Source organism: Diadema antillarum, unplaced genomic scaffold (genome assembly GCF_040938485.1).
Source record: "Diadema antillarum isolate AM-2024a unplaced genomic scaffold, OU_Dant_1.0 seq00002028_RagTag, whole genome shotgun sequence".
In the NCBI taxonomy this organism is placed as follows: Eukaryota; Metazoa; Echinodermata; class Echinoidea; order Diadematoida; family Diadematidae; genus Diadema; species Diadema antillarum.
This window is the reverse complement of record NW_027272682.1, coordinates 406,176-424,921: the sequence shown is the minus strand read 5'-3', so window position 1 is coordinate 424,921 and position 18,746 is coordinate 406,176.

The window sequence follows — 18,746 nt, the reverse complement described above, 5'->3', positions numbered from 1 at the left end:
AATTATCAGATGTATTATATCGAGTTCAATAGATGTCCAAGGTGGTACACATAGACAAGATGAAGCTCTACTGTTACTGTTGTTGTTCAACTAAAAAGTTGGTTAGACATGCTGTAAGGCAAAGAGAGTTTTGTTTGACCTACAATAGAGTCATGCAAAACGATACACAGAAATGTAAAGTGACTTAAACATGTATACATCTCTTTCGTTGATTTTTTTTATAGATGCTTCAATGCGATCTTTGCCAGCATCAGGAACCCAATAATGCTGCCATGATGGTCCACAAGACTACTGCACATAAATATTCAATGACTTGGAAATGCCAAAGATGTGATTACGAAACCGAAAATCGTTCATTGTTTGGTCGGCATTACAAGCGTCAGCACTCATATTGCAGCGATGAGGCAAATTTTGTTACGCCGGAGCCTGCCTCCCAGAGATATTTTGACAAGCAACGTCAAACTCAGAGCAACAGTAAGGAGGGAAAGGAAAAGGACAAAGAGAGGAATGAAAATGAGAGAAATTCCGAAGAAAACAAGTACGGTGAGAAGAGGAAGCATGAAGTCCTGGAGGGAAGGGTTGAAAAGAAAGTGAGGATGGACAGGGAAAGAGAAAATGAAAAGTGGAAAAAGGAATGCGGTGACAAACAGCAAGAAACAGAACCTGTCAGCATGCCTTCCAAATCAGCAATGAAGGAAGGAGCGGAGTATGTATCCGTGGAGATGGAACCGCAGGAAATGGAGGTGTCTGTAAGGGTGGAACAACCAGATGGGACCAGTCTTTATTTGGTGAAGGGTGAAATGTTGACAGAGAAGTATGCAATCATCGACGGGAAGATTGTCGCTCAAGAGTGGTACTATACAGCCACTCAAGGCGGTGCAAACTTCTTGCCTAATCTTAGAGCTGACATGCGCTTAAAAAGTATGAAAACGAAAATGATATATACAGTATATATATACATTTTCGTTTTATTACTTTTTAAGCGCATGTCAGCTCTAAGATGTGTACTATTTTGCTGGCACCCATTTGTCTCGAGAAACAAAGGCGTAGCACTAGGCAGGAAGTTTGCACCGCCTTGAGTGGCTGTACAGTCCCACTCTTGAGGGACAATCTCTGGAGTACATCCAGCAGGTGAAGTTCGTCTGGGCTGATATTGAGGCTGCCCTTGCCTTCCTCCTGGCTCTCTTGTCGGTCTGCTGTGCGTTTCTTGCAGCTTCAGCCATCTTGACGCCCTCTCTGACAGTGTCACAGGTGTTGGTGTTGATGTCAAATATCTTCATGTCAAGTTTGCAAACGTCTAAAAACGCGACATGAAGACATACTATCTACATGAAGATATACTATCTACTACTGACAACAGTCAGATTCCTCGACGAGACACATCGTAAACGATACTCTATAACATTCAGTGAGTTTAACTTAACAAAACATGCAACAAAATATGTACATACATGAACTCATTATGCTGTTTTTTCAAGGAATATCTAATATATATATATATATATATATATATATATGTGTGTGTGTGTGTGTGTGTGTGTGTTTACAATGATTTTACGGGCAAAAAAGTACAAATATAGGAATGCTCAGGAGCAAAATGAGCAAATAAGGTAATTGATAATTTAGACCCTAGACCCGGGTTTCACAGAATATCTGTTGTTCAGTACTTTAATGTCCGAACGTACGTGTTTGGTTTCAGTACACTGTCCGACGAGAATGGTGACGATGCAGGTAATGAGGAGGTCATTGAAGTGACGAGGATGTCGTCAAAGTAACGTAAAGGTCGTCGAGGTAACAGGGATGAGCCTGCCTCTGAATAAACCGTAATGTTAAAATGACGACAAGTTCTCATATACGGGCTTTGTTGGAGTCTTTATTAGTTACATATGCCTCTCACATCATGCAAATTTTCACAAACTCTTTTGTCGTACACATGTTCTTAATGACGTTCACAGTATGACATACAATGACCTTTCATGCGCTACACTCTACTCTGCGTGCTATATGACTCTCCGTATACATCATCGATGCCAAAACCGATGCAAAAGCCGTGACCAAAACCAATCCAAAGCTGACTCCAGAGTTGAAACCAGAACCGCAGCAAAAGCCGTAAGAACTATAGAACAACAATGAACAAACAAAACGCATCATAAAAAACTAGCAAATAATGTATTCTTCGTTTGAACTTGTTATAACAACCTATAGTTCCACTTGTACAAAGTACGTTAACACTGATGCAAATATCGTACATCTCAATTCACACCGTATAGCGAAACCTTGAAACGCATAGACATCTACCAGCAAGTGAGACTACAGTCTGTATAGTATATTCACTTATCATGAAACTTATTTTGAGATGTATATAATAGACAGCTATGATCATGCAGAAACATAGACTACTATACTATATAGTAACTGAGTCACTATGTATGTCATCGAAGATAAAAGCAAGAAGGACAGCATATTTTCTTTCATCTGCTATGACTGACAAGTTCCTGAATAATCAGAAAACAACTCAAATTTCTGTTACTGTCATTAGCTCTATCTTCTATCATGTCGAGCCAAGTTTGCAGAAGAATTGCATTTTTACAATACTACATCCTTGCTGTTATGTATTTTCTTGATAATTTGCAATAATACTAAACTTAATAGCATTAGTCTAACAAACAGTAATGAGTGTATCATTCTTTATCTAACACAAATTCACTAATCAATGAATGTGCACAATAGAGTAGCATCGTTCTACCCTATACACACAACACACTACTGTGTAGACTGAACAACCAAAATTGCCCCGTTGCTCACTCACCACTGTGCCTGTTCATCAAATCTTTCAAAGGCAGACCAACTATACTTGTAGTTTGGAGCTTTACACTTGCCAAGGGACAATCTAGAATAGCAACTGTCCCCTTTGGAACAGATTGCTCAGTTAATTCAACTTCCTTCTCGACGAAGGGATGTCCAAATCCAGGGAAGTTTCTCCAAACTACCTGCCATAGCTGTTAACTTCTTCAATGTCCTGTACGCACAGCTACAGCCAAGCAAGTGCTAAAGTGTGTAGCCCTAGCTAAGGGGGATGTGAGTACACAAAAATCACCATTTTCTTGCAACTACAATGGCTAATGCAAAAAAAAAATCAACAAAAATGTAATTTCCCAGAGCTATAATGATCCATACATGCAGTTAAGGGTAACTCCTAGGTGGATTAGCTATCCTTAAACCAATCACTACACAGCTCAGATCAGCAATACACATTATCGTTTCATTTACAGCTGTTTCCTCACTCATCTTGAATAAACAATCAGTTGAACATCATTAAACATAATTACACTTCCAAGGGTGAGCGTGTATTTGGACTAACCTCATGAAAGATCAAACCTAATATTAAATGGTCCCATCAATTTCACTTAACTTACTAGGTAGGGCCTAGTTGGGGTATATTCCAACAGGAGAAACAACTTCTGTATTGGTCTCTTGAGCTTGGATAGCTTCTTGTCAGCTAGGGCAACCACGTCTGTCGAGGCTCTTGGCTCCTACTCGGACCTGCACCTGCCTCACTAGACAGTCATCATCGGGATTTGCCGATGTAACCATCGCAAGTGGCCACTGCATACGAGGCGTTTCGTGGTTGGCAACCAGGACGATGTCTCCGAGTTGCAAATTCCGGCGTGGCTTGGTCCATTTTTTCCTCTGTTGCAGACTGAGGAGATAATCCCTTTTCCAGCGGGACCAGAACTGCTCCAACAGAGACTGCACTGTTCTCCAAGCCTCCTTGGTGTACATGTTAACTGATGGAAATTGACCAGGCGGCGGCAGTGGAACCTTGCCTTTCATGGTGAGCAAGTTGTTCGGCGTCAGTGGTACATCTGTTCTTGGGTCATTCATGTTGACCACCGTTAACGATGTCCATTGCTTCATAGAGAAACGTGCGCAGGGTGGAGTCAGTGAGTCTTCCGGGGCACATGTCTATCGTGGCTTTCAAAATGCTTCTGATCGTACGAATCTGCCTCTCCCACACTCCGCCGACATGACTAGATTGGGGAACATTGAAGACGGATTCGCATTGACGGTCTGCGAGATACATTTCGATTTTCTTGTTGTCTAGTTCGTTTAAAGCCGCTTGGAATTCGTTTCTCGCTGCGATGAAGTTTGTGCCTTGATCGCATCTTTGACGCACTGCTACCCTGATGGCAATGAAGCAACGTAGAGCATTGATTAAGGAGTCTGTGGACATATCATCCAGCATTTCGATGTGGATCCCCCTTGAACAGAAGCAAGTAAAAACCAACCCATTATGGCCATACCGTTTGATTTCTGATTGCCCTCGCTTGACTGTGAATGGACAAAAAAAAATCCATGCCAACGTTCGTGAAAGGGGTGTCGGTTGCATGCGATCTCCTGGTAAGTTTGCCATTTTCTGCTCTTCTCCAGGTTGGCGTAGTCGTCTGCATGGTACACAGTTTCTCACCAGATCGGTAACCACCTTGGATCCATTCACAATCCAGTAACCATTGGACCTGACCTCGTTCTGGGTGATTCCTCTACTTTGATGCTTCCTTCCTTCTGGTAGAAATGCCGTACAGTTGCTCGAGTGACTGGACTGTGTTTTGGCAAGATTATGGAATGAGCTGTACCTTTGGCAAGTCCTTTAAAAGTCTGCCACCTACATGCAGCATTCCTGTTTCATCCACGTATGGCTCAAGGTCATGGATCCGGCCAGTGCTCTTCAACTGTTTGCCGCGGGTCAGCCGCTGAAACTCGTCATGTAAAGCCTTCCTTTGAGTCAGTTGTAGTATGAGTATCAACATCCTTTCTTTCTCGCACTAACGACGCTCGGTTCCCTTTCACCGCCATCCTCAGTCTGGCCAGCACTCTGATCATCATAGACCAATCGGAGATCCTTGCCAACCGTTGTAACAAATCCAATGGTTCAGGAATTGACCTTGCTGTCAGGTTGATCGCTTTGACCTCTGGATCTCCAACTGTCAGGTCACAGGTGATGTCCTTCACCTCCAGGTTCGTTTTCCAGAGAAAGCTTGGACTTTGAAACCATCGGACATTCTGTAACTGGTCTGCTGCGAGTCCTCTTGATGTGTACGGGGCAGGGTCTTGGTCTGTACTTATGTAGTGCCACTGGTCTGTAAAGGTTCTTTCCCTGATCTGTTGCACTCTGTTTGCAACGAAAATGTGAAACGTCGGAGCTTCATTGTTGATATAGTCGAACACCACTTGTGAGTCTGTCCAATAAAACTCCTAGACCTCTTTGTACTCCAGCTCCTCTCTCAGCATTGCGCCAACCTTTGCCGGCACCACTGCAGCTGTTAACTCCAACCTGGGTACAGTGATCACTTTGGTAGGAGCAACTCTCGACTTTGCAAAGATCAGAGTGCAGTGGACCCTTTCTTCTTGATTGACGAGCCGCACATACGAGCACTGGCCATAGCTCGACATGCTGGCGTCCGAGAAGTGGTGGAGTTGCACAATTAGCGGTTCGCAAAAATTCAAGGGATGGTGATACCTTGGAATCTTGAGTTCCTGCAGGAGTGGGAGTTCTCTGCATCATTGCTCCCATGCTGGTTTCAAATTGTCTTTCAAGGTGTCATCCCAACTCCCCATCGACACATCTCCTGAAGAATTCTTTTTCGTTCAGTATTACAGGAGCCACGAGTCCCAAGGGATCATAGAGAAATGCCACTGTAGGGAGAATTCCACGGCGAGTCATTGGTTGATCTTTGTTGATCTCTCTTGCTTCTCTGGCCAACTTTGTCGCTTCCTTGGTGGATCGTACACTCACTGCGCCATCGTCGACATAGAAATTCGTCTCTAGAAATCGGGATGCGTCAGGATAGTTCTTGGCTGGCAAGGTATTTCAATCCATAGTTGGCGCATCCTGGCGAGGAGGCTACTTCAAAAAGGTGCACCGTCATTCTGTAGTCGACTGGAGCCCTTTGGATGCAGTTTACCTCCCACCATAGGAACCGTAAGAAGTTACGATCATGTTCTTCAATTCTGAACTGAAAAAAAAAATCTTCTCGATGTCACATAGTATTGCTATTTAATGCTTCCGGAATCTCATCAGGATTATACTCAAGTCATTTGCCACGTCTGGGCCTTTCAGCAGATGATCATTGAGGCACGTTCCAGCAAACTTTGCAGAGCAGTCGAACACGATCCTCAGCTTGTTCTTCTTTGAATGTAACACATCGTCATGGGGTATGTATAATTGACTGCGCCTTCAAGAGCTTCCTCACTTGCCCGTTTGGCGAAACCACCGTTGATAATGTCTGACATGAACGCAAAATCGGATCGATGCAAACCGCCTGTTGTTAGGGAGCTTTGGTTAACACTTGAAAGGAAGAGGCATTTGCAAATGCTCATCTTCGCACTGCGAGATACTCGACTCTAGATGAGTCATGAATTGTATGTCCTGGTGCGAATACATCTTCTCTCCGTGATATGTTTCGACGAAGTCCGCTTCAAGTGTCTGCAGTACATCTCTCCGTGTGATTCCTGGTATCTCTCGAGTGGCGGTTTTATGACACTGGCTGGTCCTAGATCTGAAGAGCCTACTACACTCCAGCCCAAGTCCGTTCTAGTCACATACGGCTGTATCTCCGTGCCTGTTATCACTTCTCTTGGTACCAGAGCTCGCGGGCAGTTGAAACCGAGCAGCACGCCAACCTCACAGTCTTGAAGATTCAACAAGTTCTTGGCAACGTCTTGAAGGTGAGACCATTTCTCTGCAGTCGTCCGCGTTGATATACGTTGCCTGTCTGCGGGAATGAAGTTTCGTGTGTGTGCCTTCCCTATCTTTAACTTCGTTGGCATTGTCATGCCTCTCACCAGTAGGTTTGAAACAATGTTGCTCTCAATGGTTGATAATGACGTCATGTCGTAAGCTTAAGGTGTACCGGTTGCAGCTTTGAATTCAAGGTTTGAGCCACATCATCTAAAATAAATGATGAATCACTTTGAGTATCCAAGAGAGCATAAATCAAAATCTCTGCAGCGGGTGCTTCTTCAGTGGAAATCCGGTATGATCATCAAAGTAGTTGTATGCTTGTCAAATTGTACTTGGCAAGACGTGGCTGTAGCTTGACCAGATCCCTCAACTTCATTGGGCTCCAGACTCTGGGCTCTGCACTGCTATTACTTGTTTCAGGACGATATTCGTGCAGGACCGTAGGGCATCGCTTACCGCACACATCACCCTTTTTGGAGAAATGATTTTTGCTCAAACATCCAAAGCAGATCTGGTTCTTTCCATTGAACTCTTTGCGGTTGACCATGGATTTAGCCGCAAAATGTGGGCATAACTCCAACCGATGTTCACTGGCAGAGCAGAGACTGCATTTCTTCTGGGAAATTTCCTTGGATTGACCCTGCACAAAGGGCTGGGTTTGCTCCGACCAGTTTTCCTTGCCCTTGGTGACAAAGGTAGAGTCCTTACTTCTGAGGACACTCTCTTTTCTCGTAGAGTCTCTTTTCTCGAGCACCTCACTCCCTCTCAAGGCTCCAAATGATGAGATTGGGTTGTTAGCAATTCGGGCCTCCTTAGACACAAATGTAGCGAAGTCTGCAAAAGTCGGGTAATTGCCATATTCCTCGAGAGAATCAATGACCAACCAATTCCACCTGGCAATAATTCAATCTGGCAGACTGTTCAAAAGTTTCTGGTTTTCGAGACAGTCGAGACAGAGCTGGAGCATCCATAGGGCTGATCTTCGGCCATTGATTTAGCATTTCCCTGAATGCCAGCTGCACTTTGAAGGGGCCGGCCGTACCTGTCTTGGAGGGTTTTCCAAGTGCCGTCATATGCCTATTCTGTATTGCCAAAAAAAAAAAAAAAAAACCTTCAATAGTATCCTTCGCAGACCCGGTGAGGTATTGCTTCATTAATACAGACTTTCCTTTGCTGGGATTCCACGGTTTTCAGTTAACGTCTTGAAAATTCTTTTGAAGTCGATGTACTCAAGTGGATTCCCGCTGAATATTCGTGGCACAGGCAGTCTGCTCAGCTGCATGCTATCTCTATAATACTATCTATATTCACTCGCGCGAAGCTGTTTGCATAAAAAAAAACATGTCCAACGCTGTGTTGTAGCGACTCAAGTTACCGTTCATAGCTGGAGGACATTTTGGCTGGACCACCTGGTGTATCCGCATCTTCACTTCCTGTAGATATACTCTCTATATCCGACTGAATGGTGAAGCTATGACTTTTCTTTTCGTCAGTTTCTGCCTTCCGATACACATCCAATTGAGCCTTGATTTCTTCCACGTCTCGTGCTTCCTCCAGTCGTGTCATTTTCAAGCGCTCTTCTTCTTTCTGGGCGTTCTGCTTTGCCTGCAACGCCTTTGCTGCTAGTTTAGCCTCAAATCTTATTACTTCACTTGTGAGGGAGTTCTCGTCGCATTTGATGTTTGTTGGTGCACAGGAGCCAAAACAGACTTAGCGTAACCTGTGACAATTCCTATTTATTTTTGCTGTCAAAGGGACCCCTCAGAGAACCTAGTACTTCCTCTAGGGGTTCAGGGCATTCCGTACCATTTCGTTTGTGCGATCATTTTTTTTTTCGGACTTCTTGAATGGGTGTTTCAAGTCTACGTAATTCATCGTGAATTTGAGTTAGCTTCTGTTCTTCCGACTCTAACTATGTAATGTGCGTCTTCATGACTTCTGCTTCTGTTTCACTCTTCACGAGGTCTCTGGCTTTTCTTACACTGCCTTGGTCTTTGCCACATCCATGGACAACGAGGGTGCAACTTACTCTTGTAGTTCATCAAATTACTCACTGGGCATCTTGGGTGTCCCGGTACCTCAAACATATGTCCAGCTTGTGAGTGCTCATCATCATCTCTCTGATTTTTTTTTTCAGTTTATCTCTAACAGAAAATTAGCGACCACTTTCTTCCATGTGCAGCTCAAATCTATCCGGTGTCATTTCTCTGACCACGGTTGGTAAAAGAGATCATGACACCAATGAATACCCTCCGTTGTAGCCCTAATTCCGCAGTATTCAGATTGAGGCTTTGCTGAATGCGTTCCACGTCACTTGGGTGCACTGGTGGGTGTCGTTTCACGTTACCCTTTCCACTTTTCTTCAACTTTTCCAAGAAGGCTTTGAAGATCTTGTTAGAACCCTTGAACTCAATGGCTTTCACAATGTCAACGTTGCGAGTGGTTTGAAAGTGTCTTTGCAGGCCATAGCGAATCGCTTGCGTCGTTTTCTTTAATACTGTACAGCTCACCAGCCCGATTTTGAGCTCCATAAAACCTTGCCAGCAGACTATCTAAGTCCACGTTGCTCAGATCTTTGACATCTCCAACATTGGCTGTTAGACAATAATTCATGAAGATGGACACGTTATAGTTGATTTGCCTCTTTGTACGTTTGGTGTCTGTCTCCTCTTGTAAATGCTCTAAATCTCGGAGTTTCTTTGATTTCACCATCTTGAAATATTCCAGCCTACGTATGAATAAGTACGATGCGCGTAGAGTGGACGTAACCGATATCCTTAAACGTCATTGGGAAATCGATCCGAAGCGAATTGAGGTGTAGGCGGACGCCGAGCGCAATAACGTGTACAGTATTGTGTGCAAAATTCGCGGAGGGGTTACGTTTTCTCTCAGAGGGTTTTGGCTTTCTATCCCGAGGGTTTTGACTTTCTTTCAAGAGAGTTGTGGCTTTCTATCGCTGACTAGCAATGATAGGATAGATGGAACTACACCCTGTCATATGATACTTTTGAATAATCAGTGATGAGAATCTCAGTAATCACAATAATCTCTAGCGATCCACGTCCGACAAGTCTCTAGCGATCCACGTCCGACAAGCTTTGCTTTTTAGTGGATCACTATTTTCCATAATCGAATTTATTTTTCGCTCGCCCACGAAGTATTTATACAGTGTTCCTCCTAATTATTGTATATATATGTTGTTCTATCATTTATGTCATATACTACATGAATCTTTTGCAAACGTTTGAACAATATTCTTTCATGACATTATACTTTGTACTATGTTTTTGATTTTCGTTGATTGGAAATAAACTATGATTGAATTGAATTGAATTGTATATAACATATCAAAACAAAGGTAAGATAGTTCACTGTGCCGCACACTCATGAGAGGTTTTGTTGATTGTTCTGCTTCCTCAGCCCAACAAGCATTACTCGGATGACAAGCAAAGCATAAAGACTTAAGATTTCCTGCGGTTATTAACTATCTTGGGAGTAAGGAATGCGGGACTTTCCTGGTGGATCAGGACTTTTCTTACAAGGTTAAAGGTAAGATTCTTGTGTTTCTTCTGTGCTTCTTCTTAATGTTCTTGTAATCTTAAGTTTATGACGAGTACATGACTTTTTTGTCGTTACAAACCATTGTGAGACGTCTTAAGGTAAATTCTCCAAGGTTTCCTGTTTTCTCATCCTAACAACCAATAGTTATTCACGTCGTTTTTCTGCTTTTCTGCAGTTAATCCGTTCAAGCTATATAGGTATTAATCTTTATGCTATTTCATCTTCTTTCAAACAGAGTAAAACATCAAGGTCTACTCCATAAGTCGCAGGGGAGGACTTTCACATCTACGCCAAAATATCGATACTGTCGGGACTCTAACCAGGTGACATTTTTACTACCTGCTTCTTCTTTTTTTTTCTCGGAGACTTTGCACATTGTCACCATAAAGGTCTAGTGTGTGGAGTAAATTTTCGTTCTGAGCTCGCAGAAGAGAGAATTATGGATCTAGTCAAGAAGGTTGGTGAGCAGCTTACGTGTGCAATTTGTCAAGACACGATTCGGGACTCCAGACAGCTTAAATGTGGCCACACGTTCTGCCTTGTCTGTATAAATGCCATGATCGCCTGCATGAAACGAACGGGGGACTGGTATACAAAAGGTATTGAGTGTCCATGCTGCCGAGATGCGACTCTTCCTGGGAGTTCACTTAAAAAGAATTGGATAGTGGAAAGCATCATTGATGTTATAGACTCGTACGAGAACAATGAAAACTTGTGCGTTCATCATCCAAGAAACGAAAGGAAATATTGTTGCAAGAAATGTGAAGTAGTGGTGTGCGGTGACTGCGTCATCAAAGATCATTTTCGTCATGGAGAGCCAAAGAGTCTTGAGGAGATGACTCTGACAGTTTCCAAGAAAATGGAATCTTGGATAAGAAAGTGTCGTGAACGGGAGAATGAGCACAACAGGAATAAGACTTCCCTTTATGAATTGAAGACGAAAGGAAATAAGATATTAAAGCGCTTGAAGAAGGATGTCAGTAAGGAATATGAGGTGAAGATGTTGCAGCTGAAAAAGGAGAAGAAACGTCTGCTCTCTAAGATTGCTTGCGAGGAAAACTATCTGCAATTACTCGTTGATGACGCATTGTCCGTCGATGAGATGGTGGCCTCGCGCGTATCTGGGGCTCGTATCGAAGCGATGGACAGACTGAGCAAAGGAAGCAAAATAGAAGTTGTCGAGTCATACAAGGCCTGGGCCAAGAAATTGAGAGAGGACTTGGATATTGAACTCCCAGGAACTTCTGATGGGGAAAAACGTCTTGAGAACTTACGTTTCGAGCCAAGCTCAGAAGAAAATCGGTTACTTGGTAAATTACAATGTAAAAAAGGTTGTAAAAGATTGGCTACTTTAATTGACTGTTTATATGACGACAGTCAAGCTGACGATGCAAGTGGGTCTTATGATAATTCTAATACTGATGGAGAGGATGATTGCGAAAGCGATGATGAAGATTCTGGTGAAAGCGAAGAGGAAGATTCCGGTGAAATTAATGAGGAAGATATTTGTGAAAACGAAGAGGAGGATAATGGTGAAAACAGTGAGGCGGATACTCGTCAAAACGAAGAGGAGAATTCCGGTGACATTAATGAGGAAGATATTGGTGAAAACGAAGAGGAGGATTATGGTGAAAACAGTGAGGAGGATATTGGTGAAAGCGAAGAGGAGGATTATGGTGAAATCAATGAGTAAATGATTGGTGAAAACGAAGAGGAGGATTATGGTGAAATCAATGAGGGGGGGGGGGTATTGGTGAAAACGAAGAGGATTATTCTGATGAAATCGATGTAGAGAATCTCCTTAGTGAAAGTGATTGATGGGACAATTGGGAAGGACGACTATGAATCCGATTGGGATGTCGATTTTGAGAGATAGTAGAGGCTACTATGTAATCCCGTGAGATTTTTGTGCCAAAATTGATTTTATTAGCTAACTTTGTCAATTTGGGGGTGCTGAATCCAAAAAACTTTGGTTCCATTTTTTCCAACCGCGTCTTCAGCCGCCATTTTGAATTTCAAAATGGCCGCCATAGCAAACTGTATTTTGACCCATATTTCATAAAGTGAGCATTGTAGAAGCTTCAAATTTGGTGCAAAATGCATCGTTGTGATATCAGACACTCTGATATATCTTTTTCTGATATTGTGGATTGTTTTGTACAGTTTGTAGGCTGCCATATTGAATTTCAAAATGGCCGCCACGTTTTTACCCATATCTCAGGTTGCAATTATTGTAGAAGCATCAAATTTTCAAGAATGCACATGCTTGTGGTGTCCAACATTCCAGTACAGCTGTTTCCTAATTGTGGATCATTAGACAGGCCACCATATTGAAATTCAAGATGGCTGCCATAGAAAACATATTATACTGTTGTAAGCGCCTTAGATGAATTTGCCAAAATTGTTATAGATAGACCGAATTCATTTCCAGGTCAAGCAGAATGACAGCCATCGCTCAATTCAAAATGGGCCGTAAATTCAAAATGTAAGGACGAGGTTCCAATGACGTCATCAAGCCATGCTGATGGGCAAAAACTGCGTATGGGGGGGGGGGGGAGGGGGCATACCACTGTCCCATACATGTGGGCAAGCGTGTAAGCGTTACATCCCATATACTAATAGCCAGGCGGGTATATGCGGTTCGCGAACTGCACGCTAAAGCGGTTTGTTTTTGCCTCTCAGGGAACACATTATTTTGCATCGTGGAACCTCGTTAATGATTATATTTAAGCCCAGTCAGTGAAATATTTGTACAAAAGCAAGCATTGATACAACTGAAGGTGATCTTCAAAAACTTGATGCTGCCTCGAGAGAATGAAGACAAACAAGGGAAAGTCTCGCAATGGCCAATGGCAAGAAAGGCCAAGGTCACCCTACCAGGCATCCCATTCACAAGCTTGTTTGTTGGCCACAAACTGAAACAAGATTTGCTGGACACTAGATATATTTTTGGAATAATACAGAATGAATAAGGAATGAGTAGGCTTTTCCCTTGAAAAATTGCCCTTGAGTGGGTCATCTTCAGTTATTAAGACTTCCAAAATGCTTACTGCTGTACAGCCAATGTTTCTAAAACAACAAAGGAGCAATAATAGCTCAGTTCTGTGGCGCTTTGCATGCATCAGAATTCCTCCACAATTTAGAAGACCATCACATGAGGGTAATCTCAAAAATTGTCACTGCCTTGAAGCTGATGAATGTGGTGTTTGGCAATCAGTGATCAGCTATCGGAAACATTCAAGGGGGATATTTCTAGAAAGAGATGAAAAGGGAAGTTTTCATGTTCTGTACTAAGAATTTGTATCTAGGAGAATTAAAATATATTAATATCTGGGATAGTATGAAAAAGGGCAGACATTCAACTCGTGCGATTAAAATACACCATGTAAGATTGGATCCAAAGTCATTAAGCTTAAGAGGATCACCAACTTCTCATAGCATTTCTACTGGCTCTACAGTCTGATAGACCCGTCATTATCCAGTCATTGCTGAACGATACAATTATCGGAAGGTATAAGTTCTAAGTAATTCCACGATCACTCTTCATCTCATAATTTCATGGCCTTCTCCTCATTCTCACTATCAAAGGTTCATTTTTCATACCCATGCCTTGGAAACCCACAAAACTGAGCCATATAATCAGCCTGAAAGTTGAAATACTGAGCAGTCATTTCCATCTGACACAGAGACCACATCACGGAAAGAAAAGAAACAAAGGGTTCATCAAAGATGCCATGGGAGCTGTCACCCGTCACTCACAACCAGGAAACAGATAGCCTCATTCCATTGTATGTAGATGCTACTTCAAGAGCAACGGGAAAATCAGAGATATTGATGATTATTACGTAGACACTGACATCTCAATTCTCCTCATGGATCTTGTAAGTTTGCTTTACTTACTGCATTGCATGATGTATTATTTGCTCCATCACTGGAAAAGGAAATGATAAAAGTACAATTGACATTATTGAGAGATTATCTTCTGCAGTTCGTTGCTGCTTTTTCATGCCTTTTATGGTGCTGGCTGAAGTTGAAAATTTGAGGATGTCTCAAAGAGCAGATGGACCAAGAAGTATCTAAACCTGGAATCATGCAGAATGTGCAATGACACAGTCCATGCCTCCCAGAAGTTTGGCGTCCAACCAGGACAATCTCCCGCTTTACCCTCGTAGAGTCTTGATACAACAAATCCAGAGATACAAAGCTCGTTAACTCTCACAACCTAATTTGTGCCTCTACTACAGGGAAATATGATATATTACATTGTAGTTATTTCCAGAGGTTATGCATAAAATGTTCAATTAAATGCTTTGAGCTTCATACACTAATGGTGGCCACAGAATTCATTATCATGCTCATATAGCAATAAATGCAAAAGTCACTGTTTCTGGAAGAATTTTATAGAACCAATTCTCCCTTGTGTACAGCCTTAAAGTGCTGTGACTTCAAAAACATATGCAGGGAATTAGCCTAGAAGACATTATCTATTAAAGTGACTATCCCATGAATTTTTAGAATGTAGGGCTAATGTTGTAAACTCTACAACCAAATCGTCTAAATGGGGCATTTAGTCACTCAGACACAGTTATTAAGAGGTTCTTTTGAAATTCATTTGTTTTGACGTCAGAATCATATGATTTCCCATTCACAATTTTTACCCAAACGCAATGCTTTTAAAGGAATGTTTCCCATGGCAGCCATTTTGCATTTCAACATGGCAGTGCACCTACAGGACAGGAAGTAGTCCCGCCTACGCAATTCACTGAAGTGATTGACTTACACATGAGTGTTCAAGCATGCTTGGGTTTGCAGTTTAAAGATCTTGAATTTCAAGAGTGGCGGCCAATGCGAATAATCCATTATGATTACAGAATGTATAGGCCCTATGCGTGTTTTTTAAAAGAATGTATACTGTACGTCACCATAAACATTCATATGTCTAAAAGTTGCTTGTAACCACAGATATTAGCTGAAAAGCAGCCATTTTGAATGTTAAGATGGCCGCCTCGAAAGTGATCTGCAATTTAAGGGAGGGGAAAAGTGCATCTGAATGTTCAACATCATGAGCCCGGTTTATGCCCGAAATGTGAACTTTCTTTATTGCTTACAACATGAGATATGGGTCAAAAAATATGTTCTGGTATGGTGGCCATTTTGAATTTCAAGATGGCCACCTTCAATATCAAAATGAACCATCGTTTCAGAAAAAGATGTTTCAGAATGTCTGATAGCATACGCATGCTCTTTGCCCCAAATTAGAACCTTACACAATGTATACGATATGAGATACAGGCCCAATTACATTTGTTATTGTGGCCATTTTGAATTTCAAGATGGCCGCCAATGAAAATGATCCATCATTTTAAAAAAATGTATATATTAGCATGTCTGACATCACAAGCAAGCTTTTTGCCCCAAATTTATACTTTCCATAATGTTTACAACCTTAGATATGGGTAAAATATATTGAGCAATGGCGGCCATTTTGAATTTGAAAATGGCTGCCTAAAAACTGTATCAAACCTATCTACGGTATCAGAAAATGGTGCATCAGAATGTCTGCCATCATAAACATGCTTTTTGCATCAAATTTGAACCTTTTATGATGCTCACATTATGAGAATTGGGTCAAAATACAGTTTGCTATGGCGGCCATTTTGAAATTCAAAATGGCGGCTGAAGACATGGTCGGAAAAAATGGAACCAAAGTTTTTTGGATTCAGCACCCCCAAGTTGACCAAGTTAGCTAAAAAAAATCAATTTTGGCACGAAAATCTCACGGGACCCAATATTTCGACATAGCAGACCGTACTAAGAGATAGAGGGGACGATCAGGAAAGTCATTGAAAGATGATGTGCAACAATTTGGTGACCACAACCATCTTTCCTGTACATGACGTGGTGATAGACTTTGGAGACTAAGATTTAGACATCATGTCGTATACAAATCATGATTTTGGGAAGAACATTTTTGTTCATCATATCAGGTGCAGGCAACGGCGTATATTCGTACTGAGGAATGGGGGGGGGGGGTGATCGGCGATAGTCACTATCACCACGATTACAAGCCCATAACCAGACCGATGCAGCCTTGGGGGGGGGGGGGGGAGTTGGGGGGAGGGGTTCTGTCCCCCCCCCCCCACAAACACACACTTTACAGGGATCAAATGTTTGCACCCCCACTCTTTTGCACCAAATATAAAGTGGGGGGAGTGGCAGCAAAGATAGGAAGAAGTTTTGTTCTTGTTTTTGTTTGTTTGTTTGTTTGTTTGTTTGTTTGCTTTTTGCTTTGTGTCAGCCCACTTTCGGCGGAAAACCAGACCATAAAAGTATTTAGACTTTTTTGATGTTTTTTCTCTTGTCTTTTTTATTTTCTTTCTTCTTGACTGACAGGTGATTTTGACCCCCCCCCCCCCCCTTTCAAGAACGTAGTGTCGCCCTGAATGGGGGAGGGTGTGGGAGGGGGTATTTTTTTTTTGCATGCTTCAATTTGATGCCTCTTTTTTAGTGTTTTATCGAATTAAAACAGTCCTACATGTTTAAGATAGCAATTCATTTTGATGTAGATAAATATGGAACGATAACTTATCTTGCCTGTAAAATTGTATCATTCATGAACGCGATCGAGCCCGAGCGGGCGGAAGGAGCGAGGGGGGAGGGGGAGGTGGTGTCCACCTCCAACGTTGAGAACGTTTTGCACTTTGATGCAATTTGCTGCATGTTTTTGCTTGTTTTATGTACTTGACAGAGTCACACTTTTTTACTTTTTAAACTTATTGTATTAATTCTTACAATGAATACCAAGCACACTGTCTGTTAAGCATCAAACAGTAAAAGCAAGCACACGAGAGTGTAGTTTAGGGGAATTTCTCCTCCCACACAAAGGTGATTTTGCATTTTCCGACCTGAAATTCAGCGACCTGGTGCAAACTTTTGGTGCAAAAAAAAATGATAATGGAATGAACAGGGCTTTTTCAGGAAAGTGTTGAAATCAGGGAATTTAGCTCTTATTCCGAGTGTGCATCATCTGTGTTTATGTACAAAGTCTATGATATTGAGGAAGAGCTGGGGGGTGGGGTGGGAGGGGGAGTCTCCCTCCCGCACGACGGAGCTTTTGCGTTATTAGAATTGAAATAAAGCGATCTGAAGCACACTTTTTGTGGAAAATTCAGAAATTGTCATTTCTCAAAGTGTACTAAGTCTATAGAAAGGACCAAGCAATTGGGGGGGGGGGGGGGGGGTGGCAAGATACCATTCCCAGATTCAAGGGAGCTTTTTTTCCCCAGTTTTAGAACTGTAATTCAACAATCTGGTGCACACTGTTGTTGGAATATCTGGAAATTTGTCAATCAGAAAAGGTGGGAGGGGATAAGTCTTATTCCCCCTCCTACACGAGGGAGATTCCATTTGAAGAGCTCGCTTCCAAAAAAATGATAAATCCATCATTTTTCAACGGGTTTGGCGCCTTTTAGAAGGAAGCTCTTCACTTTCTGATTGCATTTAAACGTTTTGGCGCATACATTTTGTGGCATATTTGGAAAACTGTCTATGTTCAGAGTGTAGCCACAGTCTACTTGTATGCAAGGGGGGGGGGAACAGGGAGAAGGCTTTCACCACCCTTCCCGTACGAGGGAGATTTTGCCCTTTTAAAGTTGAAATTGAAATCTATCGTATACGCATGGAATATTTGGGAAATTATAAAAAAAAAATCAAGGGGATACTGTATTCCCATTGTACATGTTTTTTATCGTAATGTAAGTGATAAGGCTTGTGCATTCAGAATTATTCAGATTTTTTTTTTTTGTAAATGTGAAAAGTGTACGAAGGCTAGGGAAAGGGGCACAGAGGGGGAGGGTTTGGAAGGGGGTATCCCCCTCCCAAACACGAGAGATTTTGCATTTTCACGATTGAAATTCAACGATCTGGTGCACACTTTGAGTAAGATATTGACAAAACTATGATCTTGCGAGATGAATGGTTGAAACCAAGAGGGGAAAGGTTGATTGAGAGAAGATATCCACTCCCACCCGCGGTGGATCTTTTGTGTTCTTTTTTTTTTGTAAGTGAAGAGACAGACCTGGTGCACACTTAGGGTGAAACATTTTGAAATCTGTCAATCTAAAAAGAAAAAAAAAAGAGGAAAAGGACCGGAGGGGTGAAGGGGTGCGAATAGGTATCTCCCTCCCACGCGAGAGAGATTTATTTATTTTTTCATCTATTTTTATTTTTTTATTTTTTATTTTTTTTTTTTTTTGCATTTTCAGAATTTAAATTCTGCAATCTGGTGCACACTTTGGGTAGGATATTAGGACATTTTTCTATAAAAAACGCAAAAAAAAATCTCATTTCGGGAATCATTGGGGATCAAAATGATGTGTTAATTGTCCCCCCTCCTCCCGTCCCCCCGTCGTCCAGGATCGACGCACCTGCATACGAGGATGCT